General features: G+C 42.9%; 1 long non-coding RNA gene across 1 annotated transcript; it reads right to left on the reverse strand.

Moving 5' to 3' along the window:
- Positions 1-606: 606 nt before the first annotated feature.
- Positions 607-11675, reverse strand: LOC119931002. The gene is made up of 3 exons (XR_005451872.1): positions 11437-11675; positions 5763-5857; positions 607-801 (listed from the first exon to the last, which is right to left on the reverse strand). It is a non-coding gene; the product is annotated as an uncharacterized LOC119931002 (long non-coding RNA).
- Positions 11676-11894: the final 219 nt, after the last annotated feature.

An 11894-nucleotide genomic window follows, 5' to 3' on the forward strand; every position in this document is an offset into this window, starting at 1 on the left:
CTCCTATGAGTATGCGTGGGAGAGGAGGAGGGGAGGGAGTGAAGGAAGAAAGAGGGCAGATGCTGGATTGCATTTATAATGTTTGTTGAGTTTGTAAAAAAATTTTATGTGTGTACTGGGAGTTTGTCATTAGCAATAAAACCCCTGTTAAAGTGATTTTCCCCCCATTCTTGCCAAGGAGCACATTTACTAAGGAGGAATCTACACAACTCATCATCTTGGGCAGTGGATGTAACGTTCGTGCTGGTCGTTAGCCTCCCCACTCCAGAGGTCCTGACCTTTGCCAGGCACCGTCAGGGAAAGATTGGACCTTGTTGCTGCTAGGGTAGATGCCTCCCACTGAATACTTCCAGACCTTGGCATCTGAAACTTGGAGGCCAAGATAATTTCCCATGTAACAGTATAGACAATGTATTAAACTTTCCTCAGCATCAGTAACAAAGTAGAAGGTGCAGTAAATACAGCAAATACACGGAGCATCCAATCCCTCCCCTCAAACCTTTACCTTTCTGCTGCCTCAGAATGCAATTTCTTTCAAAATGGTTTTAAAGCCATATTTTCAGAAAGAAAAGGAGAGACTCAAAGCTTACTAAGTCTTGCTTTCACAATCATTTAGTTTTCTGGTGTTCTTCTTAAGTAACAGATTGAAGGGCACCCTCATCACTTATATTGGAATGAGTAACTTTGGAGGGTTTATTTCATCGGCAAGATGTAATAAGGAAACCTGGAGTAGGATTCATTCTAGAAGGACAAACTCTTTATGAAATCTCCTCCGTGAAGCATACAGTTCCATTAAATGACCTGAGGATTGAAGAAATTTTACTTTGATAAATTCTTTAATGTATTTTCAAGGAAAGAATTGGTAAGTTGGTAAATACATTAAAAATGTCTATAGACATCACTCTGAGGACATCTCAAGAAACGATGAAGTGGACAAATCCTCTTTTGACTGATGACTTTCAGATGAAGACGTTTCAAAGAAGTTATTTGCACCCTATCTTGGGTTCCATCATTTGAAATTCTCCTGAGGGTAAGCCTAGAATTTAGTTTATGTGGGACACCACTTCAAGCAACAAGCCTCCACGGTCAGCAAGGAACTCTGAAGTCTTGCCAGGGAACCCACAGCACTCCCTGCAAACTGACACTGTGTGTGTCATGAAAACTGCTTGAAACCAAACATTCATTTGATCTGTCATGCATGCCTGGAACCTCTTACAACCCTTTCCTCTGAGTGACGTGGGTTCTCAGGAGTTACTTCACTTCCTGCTCTGTCACTCCAATGTGACAGGAGGTAGTGGGGAGGGTTAAGATTTGAGCAACTTTAACCCAGGGCTGTTTAGCCTTTGGGCTATGTCATAAGCTTTGGAGAAGATGCTTTTCCAGGAGATATCAGAGTCCTTAATGGAGCAGGGAGAAGTTACCTCCTGCTGGTCAGTGTCCTTGGCCACCTGACCCGCTGTCTCTGAAGTCAGATTGGAATGAGCCCTGGGGAGAATTTAGCACAGAAAAAGAATAGTAGAAAGACATCTAGTGGATAGAGCACGGGCCCAGGAGTCAGAAGAACTTGAGTTCAAATCCTGCCTATGCCTCTTGTCTGCTACATGACCTTGGGCAAGTACAGTAACTTCTCTGTGTCTCAGTTACCTCATCTGTAAAATGGGATTGACTGTGAGCCCCTGTGGGACATGGACTGTGTCCAACCCGATTAACTTGTATCTACCCTAGACAAGAGGCGGAGCCGGGATTAGAACCCATGACCTTCTGACTCTCAGGTCTGTGCTCTACCCACTATGCCAGGCTCCTTCTCATAATAAGTGTTTAAAAGATACTGTAAAAAAAGGCATCATGGTACTTTATGCCTCTGCTAGTAACTGTCACTAAACACACAGATTTCTTAACAAAGGAGCTTTCTTTAAGCCCACACATACTAGTCTCAGGAAACATGCCAGCCAGCCTGGCAGACAAAAACGTTTCAGACGTCAGCCTTCTAAAATGAAAGTGCTGTCCAGAGGCTTTGAAGTAATCCCCATGTCTCCAGGGTCCATTCTTACTTGTACTTATGACATCACTTCTGAGAATAAGCCATCTTGGTTCGCAACAGGAATTCCTGATGCTGTCTAATCCTCTATGGTTGTCCATACAGTCGCATGGGTTTTTTTTGTTTGTTTGTTTTAATGGTATTTTTTAAGCCTTTACTATGTACCAAGCACTGTACTAAATGCTGGGATAGATAGAAGGTAATAGAGTTGGACAAAGCCCCTGTCCCACATGGGACTCACAGTCTGAGTAGGAAATAGCTGGATATAAACCCACTTTACAGATAAGGTAACTGAGACACAGAGAAGTTAAGTGACTTGGCAATTCACAAGACAGACTAGTGGTGTAGCCAAGATTAGAACTTGGGTTCTCTGACTCCGAGGACCTTGGTCTTCGCACTAGGCCATGCTGCTTCCCTGGATGTAACAGGATTGTTTTTTAGAGCCATTAGCATGTTCCATTGCCAAGGTATCCCCAGTAACTTCTGACAAGTTGGCCATGGCTGGATGGGATGATCAGGGAGATATGAGGAAACATTCATGGAGCTATCTTGGAGTGAGCAGAAATGCTTAGTTGATTTTTTGGAGAGGGAAAGTACTTTAGATCAAAGACTAGTCCCCAGATCCAGCTTTAGAGAGCTATGGTCAGTAATCCTCGGTTTCTCTCTATCATTGATCATATGTGAGGATGAGGTGGAGAGAAACAAAACTGAAAGTCTACGGACCATTTCCATGCTGGTTGCCGGGTGTAAAATTTTTTCACCATTTGAAGGAAGTTGTTTGAATTTTGTCCCAGGGTTTTTTCACATGGAAGATGGGAATTAAAAGAATCAGAGTAGAAAAATGGATTCCCCATCTTCCAAATTCAGACTCTGTTGAAGTGCTTGGATTGGGATTGCTGAATTTTCAGGTATGATATGGGAATTCTTCTAGACTGAAAGTCCTGCATGGTGTCTCTGAACAAAAGAAAAAGTCCTGCTAGATTAGTGAACCTGTCATTATCCACTGCAAAATAGTCCAACAGGTAACTTAAAATCATATAATCATTTTTCTGAGAAATTTCCCTATTTTGTATTCTATGCCATCCGTATATAATCTTAAAGTTTGGGTAAGATTGCAAGCTGCCTGAAATCCATGATGCAATAGAGTATTTTAGAGACTGAAAGATATTTTTATGCATGGGTGATTAAAAGCTAGTGATTACAGTACGTTCTTCCCTAGAAGCCTTTGGAATATCAGATCCCCAGTGGTGGAGGGATTGTGCTCTCTGTTTTTACTGTCAGGTCCCATTAATATAATAATAATAATAATGGTATTTGTTAGGCACTTACTATGTATAAAGCACTGTTCTAAGCGCTGGGGGGATAAAAGGTGATCAGTTTGTCCCACATAGGGCTCACAGTCTTAATCCCCATTTTACAGATGAGGGAACTAAGGCACAGAGAAGTTAAGTGACTTGCCCAAAGTCACACAGCTGACAATTGGCAGAGCCGGGATTTGAACCCATGGCCTCTGACTCCAAAACCCGTGCTCTTTCCACTGAGCCACGCTGCTTCTAGCCCACATGAACTAAGTGCCTGATGAAAACATTGTTTTATTAGAGTACGATACTCATCAGCAGCTGTGTATCTTTCTGCATTATGTACATGTAAGAGCATTAATTAATTTCCAAGTAACATTTGCTGAGAAGTCAAGGTTAGTCAATGTAATGCTGTTGTGAAAAAGCAGGCCACGTCCTTTCCCTGGCCTGGAATGCCCTCCCTCCACACATCCGCCAAGCTAGTGCTCTTCCGCCCTTCAAAGCCCTACTGAGTGCTCACCTCCTCCAGGAGGCCTTCCCAGACTGAGCCCCCTTTTTCCTCTCCTACTTCCCATCCCCCACCCCTGCCCTACCTCCTTCCCCTCCCCACAGCACTTGTATATACTTGTACAGATTTATCACTCTATTTATTTTACTTGTACATATTTACTATTCTATTTATTTTGTTAATGATGTGCATATAGCCATAATTCTATTTGTTCTGATGATTTTGACAACTGTCTACGTGTTTTGTTTTGTTCTCTGTCTCCCCCTTCTAGACTGTGAGCCTGTTGTTGGGTTGGGACCATCTCTATATGTTGCTGACTTGTACTTCCCAAGCACTTAGTACAGTGCTTTGCACACAGTAAGCACACAATAAATATGACTGAATGAATGAATGAGTGAATAATAATAATAATAATGGTATTTGTTAAGCGCTTACTATGTGCCAAGCACTGTTCTAAACACTGATAATGATGGTATTTGTTAAGCATTTACTATGTGCCAAGGTTATCGGGTTGTCCCAGGTGGGGCTCACAGTCTTAATCTCCATTTTACAGATGAGGCAATTGAGGCACAGAAAAGTTAAGTGACTTGCCCAAAGTCACACAGCTGACAAGTGGCAGAACCTGGATTAGAACCCATGACTTCCGACTCCCAAGCCCATGCTCTTTCCACTGTGCCGTGCTGCTTCTCACTGGGCTATAGCAACAGGAATATAATACCTAGAACTTGCAAGGTAATTTTATACACAGCACTAGGCAAGCCCTTCTAAGAGCACTGTGTCCAAAATAGGGTCCCAAAAATGAAGCAATCCTGAGGAGAATAACAAGAACAGTTTTGGAATATTGGACTGAAAGAAAGATGAAGGCAATTGGGATTATTTAACTAAAGGAGAGAAGCCCATGAATGATTTTTGAAGGGCTGCTATGAAAGAGAAAGTCAATAGCTATCCTGAAACTCCACTGAGGGCACATAAGATTGTAAAGTCCTTGAGGTGAGGGACTCTCTCTAACTAAAGTCTGTGAACTCCATAGCACCAATATAGGTCAGTTTGCTGTGTGATTTTGCTTGGTAAATGTTCTGATGATGAAATAGAGGAAAAGGACTGGGGGAATGTCAAATAGGACATTTGGAGAGATTTCCTTTGTTGGGAGGAATCTGAATGGTGGCCAGAGGAGGCTGTGGAATCCCTGTCCCTTGAGATTTCTCTGAACAGAAAAGACCCCTGTCAACATTACTGAGGACCAGCGTGGCCTAGTGGAATGAGCATGGGCCTGGGAATTAGAGGACTTAGAATCTAATCTTGGCTCTGCCATCTGCCTGCTGTGTGACCTTGGGCAAGTCACTTAGCTTCTCTGTGCCTCAGTTGCCTCATCTGTCACTTGGGGATTTCAATACCTGTTTTTCCCTTTTACTTAGACTGTGAGCCCTGTGTGGGACAGAGACAGTGTCTGACCTGAGTATTGTGGCTTCCCCAGCAATTAGAGAAGCAATGAGACTTAAGAGAAGCAGCTAGGCTTAGTGGAAGTCAGAGGATGTGGGTTCTAATCCTGGCTCTGCCACTTGTCTGCTGTGTGACCTTGGGCAAGCCACTTAACTTCTCTGGGCCTCAGTTACCTCATCTGTAAAATGGGGATTAAGACTGTGAGCCCCACGTTGGACAGCCTGATTACCTTGTATCTACTCCAGCGCTGAGAACAGTGCTTGGTACATAGTAAGCACTAACAATTACCGACATTATCATTATTATTATCTAGAGCTTGACACATAGTAAGGGTTTAACAGATACCACAATTAACCTAGGCTGGGGAGGGGAGAGAAGAAGGGTATGGGGGAGAAAGAATTTACATGAAGATCCTGCTTGTGAAATGTGCTTGTGTAATGTTCAGGCGCTATTCAGGAGACCTGAAACTACAGATTACCTGTTCCATTCTTTGAGATGCTGATCTCCGCAATTCACGTTCCCAACAAGCTTTGTCTTTTTCATCTGGCTTCCAAGCAGGTACGTGGGTCTGAACTGTGGGAAGTATGAACATCATGGAATGCAAGAATCATTATTTTGCCATCTTAGTCCCCTAAGCTCATTGTGCAGGGAATGTCTTCCAACTCCGTTGTATTGTACTTTCTCAAGTGATCAGTGCAGTGTTCCGCATGCAGTAAATGCTCAATAAATACCATTAATTGATTTATTAGTTATGGTGTTTATTAAGCACTTGTTGTCTGCAGAACTCTGTGATAAGCCTTGAGGAAATTATAAGATAATCAGATCAGACACAATCCCTGTCCCACAAGGGGCACACAGTCTAAGGATGGAGGGAGAACAGGGATTTTAACCTCAATTTTACACATGAGGAAACTGATTTTCACCCAGTGGCCTGGGAAGTACCTCTTGTGGAATTAGATCCACTTGCTGAAAATCTCTGGTTTCTATCCTAGATGGGAAAAACATTTATTCCTCCTGTCAATTTCCACAGGAAACACATCCATGGAAATTTTTTTTGCATACTACGAAGAGATATTTAGCTTTGTCAAAAATGTTTTAAAAGAATGTAAGGGTTGTCATTAAAATGCCCCTAAGGTTAAAGTAATTTATCAGAAATTTTCAAAATGCTTTGTCCTATGCCAAGCACGCACTCTACTTTGCCAAAGCCTGAAAGTGCTTTCATCTCATCCCTTGACCACAATGGCCTTAGGAAATTTCATCAATGAACAGAGGGAGAATGGGTTTAACGTTCTGTTGTGGTTACCGAACCACCTGGTCAACAACTCTTGGTTAATTTTCTGGCCAGGTTTACTGATCACAATAAACAAACACACCCTGAGATACACAGGCATAAGTTACGTTGATATGCATTTCAAGATGATGACATCAGAAGGATGCCATTTTTGCTGAAATCTAATTGCCCACCTTATATCCCCAACTGCCATTTCAGCACTTCCACACCACCTAGGCACTTAAACATTCAATCCTCCACAGCTCTTTTGCACATATATTTAACCTGTATTATGTCCTCCTTTAATTGATTTTACTGTCTTTCTCCCCCACTAGATTGTAAGCTCCTTGAGGGGCAGAGATCATGTCTACTGATTCTAATAATAATAATAATAATAATAATGGTATTTGTTAAGCACTTACTACGTGCCAGGCACTGTACTAAGCGCTGGGGTGGATACAGGCAAATCGAGTTGGACACAGTCCCTGTCCCATGTGGGGCTCACAGTGTCAATCCCTATTTTACAGATGAGGTAACTGAAGTCCAGAGAAGTTAAGTGACTTGCCCAAGGTCATACAGCAGACAAGTGGCGGAGCTGGGATTAGAACCCATGACCTTTTGACTCCCATCATAGCTCTATCCACTATACCATGCTGCTTCTTATTCTATATATTCCCCTAAAGGTTTAGAACAATGCTCTACACACACTAGGACCCCAATAAATGTTCTTGATGAACTGACTGAATAATTAACTTCTTAATTCTGTGTACAGGCACTCAGGAGTCAAATGCATAGCTTTGGAGAAGAAACCAGCATCCACCAAGCCAAAGGCTCTAGCTCTTTTGGATATCTTTTAAAGGTTCTGCATGATTTCATTAATCACCTTGGATAACCTGCAAAATACAGGTGACTTATCTGCTATTCCTGGGTCAGCAAAGTTCATCTAGTGTCTGTTAGAGCCACCTATGGCCACCCTTTCTTCAATCAAAAGTGCTGAGTGAGGCTGGTCATCCTCCTGGTAGAAGGGAAGGAAATTTTTAACGTCTGTTCCAATGAATTAAAAAAACCCTCAAGTTTTCAGCACTGCTAAGTTTTGAGGAAAGTTCTTCACAGATTATTTGCAAAGCAGAAGAGAGGGTTTCCAACAGAATCCCTCTGAGGAGAGTGCAGTAAACTTGGTTTTCTCTACCTCCCTCTGTAACCTTGATTTGAGATTGTCTTATCGAGATGTTTCTTGTGCCAGTGTCTCATCTAACATTCTTAGGTATTCTGCTACCCCCCTTTTTATAACTTACATATTTTGACTCAGGCTAAGCAGGAGGAAAGATCTGTTGTTTTCACTTACTGTTAGACAACTAACACCCTATTCATTCTACAGACTCTTCCCTTGCTCCAGGATTCTCTAAATGGAGCAAATAAAATTGCAGACACAATTATTCTAGGTTGGTCCCATTGATGTTCTTAATCCAATCACTCCTTTCCCATGTCCACTACCTGCTAATTGGATTGCATATACTCCTTTCCAACGGGATGTTTTTTGGGAGGTCAAAATATTTCTATTTTCTGCTGGTTTAATCTTTTTTGGGTCTAGACTTTTCCTCTTCCTATTAAAATTCAAATCCTTTATCTCTAATTAAGTTACTACATAGAAATCTGCTTAGAGGCTTATGTTTCTTTCAGCTAAATTGGAGAATTAGATGGAGCTACAAAAAGAGTCATTTTAGTGACGTCCCTCCTTGGAAGGTTTTGTGGTAAACAATGAAAGGGTTACAGAGGGAGAGCTCTAATCCAGGTTCTACCATGTGTCTGCTGTGTGACCTTGGACAAATCGATTAACTTCTCTGTGCTTTGGTTACCTCATCTATAAAAGGGGATTGATTGTGAGTCCCATGTGGGACATGAGATTGTGTTCAACCTGATTAGCTTGTAAGCACCCCAGCACTTAGTACAGTGTCTGACACAGAGAAAGACACAAATACCATAAAGGGAAAAAAAGAGAGTAGATGGGCCACTTAACTCCGCTCCAATGGATGATGATGGTATTCGTTAAGTGCTTCCTATGTGTCAGGCATTGTTCTAAGTGCTGGGGTAGATACAAGCTAATCAGGTTGGACATGGTCCATGTCCCAAATGAGGCTCACAGCATTTAACCCCATTTTACAGATGAGGTAACTGAAGCACAGGGAAGTGAAGTGTCTTGACCAAGGTCGCACAGCTGACAAGAGGCAGAGCTGGGATTAGAACCTATATCTTTCTGACACCCAAGCCCGTGCTCTATGCACTAGATGCTCTATGCACTAGACCACACTGCTTTTCAGTTGCAGTCTGTAACTACCCAATACTTCTTCTCCAAGGATCCTAGGTGCATTCATCTGTCTAGACTGCAAGCTCCTTGGAGGCAGAGATTATAATGCACTATGGATATGTAAATAATTGATGTGGGGCTGAAGGTGGAGTGAATGAAGAGTATAAATCTAAATGCAAGGGTAATGCAAAAAGAAGAATGAGTAGGAGAAATGATGAATTAGTCATGAAAGGCCTTTTGAAGGAGATACAATTTTTTTAGTGGCGCTTTGGAAGGAGAGGAGAGTGAAGAAGGGGAAGGAAATTCCAGGCCCAAGGCAGGAAGTAGGCAGGGAGTTGGTGGTTAGAAAATGAGACCTAGGTACAGTGAGTAGATTGGCATCAGAGGAGTGAAGACAGTGTGTTAGATTGTCCAAACCGAAACCCTGCTGGTTCAGTCTCTCATCCCATCCTGACTGGATTACTGCATCAGCCTCCTCTCTGGTCTCCCATCCTCCTGTCTCTCCCCACTTCAATTTATACTTCACGCTGCTGCCTGGATTGCCTTTGCCCAGAAACGCTCTGGGCATGTCACTCCCCTCCTCAAAAATCTCTAGTGGCTACCGATCAACCTACACATCAGGCAAAAACTCCTCACTCTTGGCTTCAAGGCTGTCCATCACCTGTCCCCCTACTACCTCACCTCCCTTCTTTCCTTCTCCAGCCCAGCCCACACTCTCAGCTCCTCTGCCGCTAACCTCCTCACTGTGCCTCGTTCTTGCCTGTCCTGCCATCGACCACCGGTCCACGTCTTCCCCCTGGCCTGGAATGCCCTCCCTCCGCACATCCGCCAAGCTAGCTCTCTTCCTCCCTTCAAAGCCCTACTGAGAGCTCACCTCCTCCAGGAGGCCTTCCCAGACTGAGCCCCCTCCTTCCTCCCCCCCATGCCCCCCACCCTACCTTCTTCCCCTCCCCACAGCACCTGTATATATGTTTGTACATATTTATTACTCTATTTTACTTGTACATATTTACTATTCTATTTATTTTATTTTGTTAATATGTTTGGTTTTGTTCTCTGTCTCCCCCTTCTAGACTGTGAGCCCACTGTTGGGTAGGGACTATCTCTATATGTTGCCAACTTGTACTTCCCAAGCGCTTAGTACAGTGCTCTGTACACAGTAAGCGCTCAATAAATACAATTTGAATGAATGAATGAATGGTAGGAAATCAGTTAGGTAAAATAGGAGGGGCAAGGTGATGAAGTGCTTTAAAGCTGATGGTAAAGAGTTTCTGTTTGATGCAGAGGTGGACAGGCAATCACTGGAGATTCTTGGGCATGGGGAAACATGGACTGAATTTTTTTTGGAAAATGATTGGGACAGCTGAGTGAAGTATGGACTGGAGTGGGGAGAGACAGGAGGCAAGGAGATCAGTAAAGAGGCTGATGTAGTATTAAAGACAGGATAGGTTAAGTGCTTAGAACAATATAACAGCAGTTTGGATGGAGAGGAAAGGGCACATTTTAGCTATGTTGTGCAAATAAAACCAAAAGGATTTGGTGACAGATTGAATATCTGGGTTGAATGAGAGAGTGGAGAATAATGCTAAGGTTATGGGCCTGTGAGAGAAGAAGGATGGTGGTGCTGTCTACAGTGATGGGAAAATAAAGAGAAGGAAAGCGTTTGGGTCAGAAGATGAGTTGTTCTCATTTAGACATGTTAAATTTGTGGTGTTGGCAGGATATCTAAGCAGAATGTCCTAAAGGCAGGAAGAAATGCAAGAAAACCGAGGAGAAAGATCAGAGCTGGAGATGTAGATTTGGGAATCATCCTCATAGAGATGACATTGAAGCAGTGAAGTGAATGAGCTCACCAAAGGAGTGGGTGTAGGTGGAGAATAGAAAGAGACCCAAAATTGAGCCTTGAGGGGAGTAGGAGGCAGAGGAAGAGCATGTCAAAGAGATTGAGAATGAGCAGCCAGAGATATAGGAGGGGAACAATGAAAGGGAAGTAACAGTAAAGCCAAGGTTGGATAATGTTCCCTGGAGAAGGGAGTGGTCCACCATGTTGAAGGCAGCTGAGAGATCGAGGAGGATTAGGATGAACTCTAAACTAAGCTCATGGTGGACAGGGAGCATGTTTACCAACTCTATTATATTGTAATCTCCCAAGCACTTACTACGGTGCTCTGAACATAGTAAGTGCTCAATAAATGTGATTGATTGATTGGTGGAGTATTGGTTGTTCAATTTGTTAAGAAGAACATTGGTGACTTTTGAGAGGGCAGTTTTGTACAGTGCTCTGCACACAGTAAGTGCTCAATAAATACGATTGAGTGAATGGATGAATGAACAGTGACAGGGGAGGTAGCCAAATTGGAGGGGGTCAAGGAGAAAATTGGAGGAGCAGAAGTGTTGACAGTGGGTGTAGAGAACTCACTCAAGGAGTTTGGAGAGGAATGGTAGGAGGAAGATGGTGCAATAACTGAAGGGAGCTGAGTGTTCAAGGGAGAGTTTTTTTAGGATAGGGAAGGTGTGAGCATATTTCAAAGCGGGGGAAGAAGCCATTTGTAATTTATTGTTCACACAAATTATTACCTTTCTATATTTGCAAGCATGGGTCATCTGGGCCAAACAATAAATTTCCAGCCAATGGAACAGTCAAGAGGTAGGGTGAGGAAACATCCTTCATCAGACTCCTCATTCCTAGCTGATCGACTGAGGGTCTATTTTTAGTCATTTGCCCATAATAGCCTGTTCTTGCCCCGTTATACGGGCGACTACCACTCCACAAATGGCTAGGTTTCCTATGGCTGGGCATTTGTATCCATTGGGATGGGCTTCCTTTCCAAGCCTTCCATCCTTCATGGGGAAACTGTGATTTTACAGATTCCCTATTTGTGACATCAGAATAGGTTGCCATGGAAAAAATGACATCTAATTAAAAACACAGAGAGGTCACAAGTTTCCCAGAACAACTAGGGCACGGATCCTAAAAAGAAAGAAACGAAACATTAAAAAAAAATCCAGAGCTGCGTCAGTCTGTAACTTTCTGG

The sequence above is a fragment of the Tachyglossus aculeatus genome, chromosome 7 (genome assembly GCF_015852505.1).
Source record: "Tachyglossus aculeatus isolate mTacAcu1 chromosome 7, mTacAcu1.pri, whole genome shotgun sequence".
Lineage (NCBI taxonomy): Eukaryota > Metazoa > Chordata > Mammalia > Monotremata > Tachyglossidae > Tachyglossus > Tachyglossus aculeatus.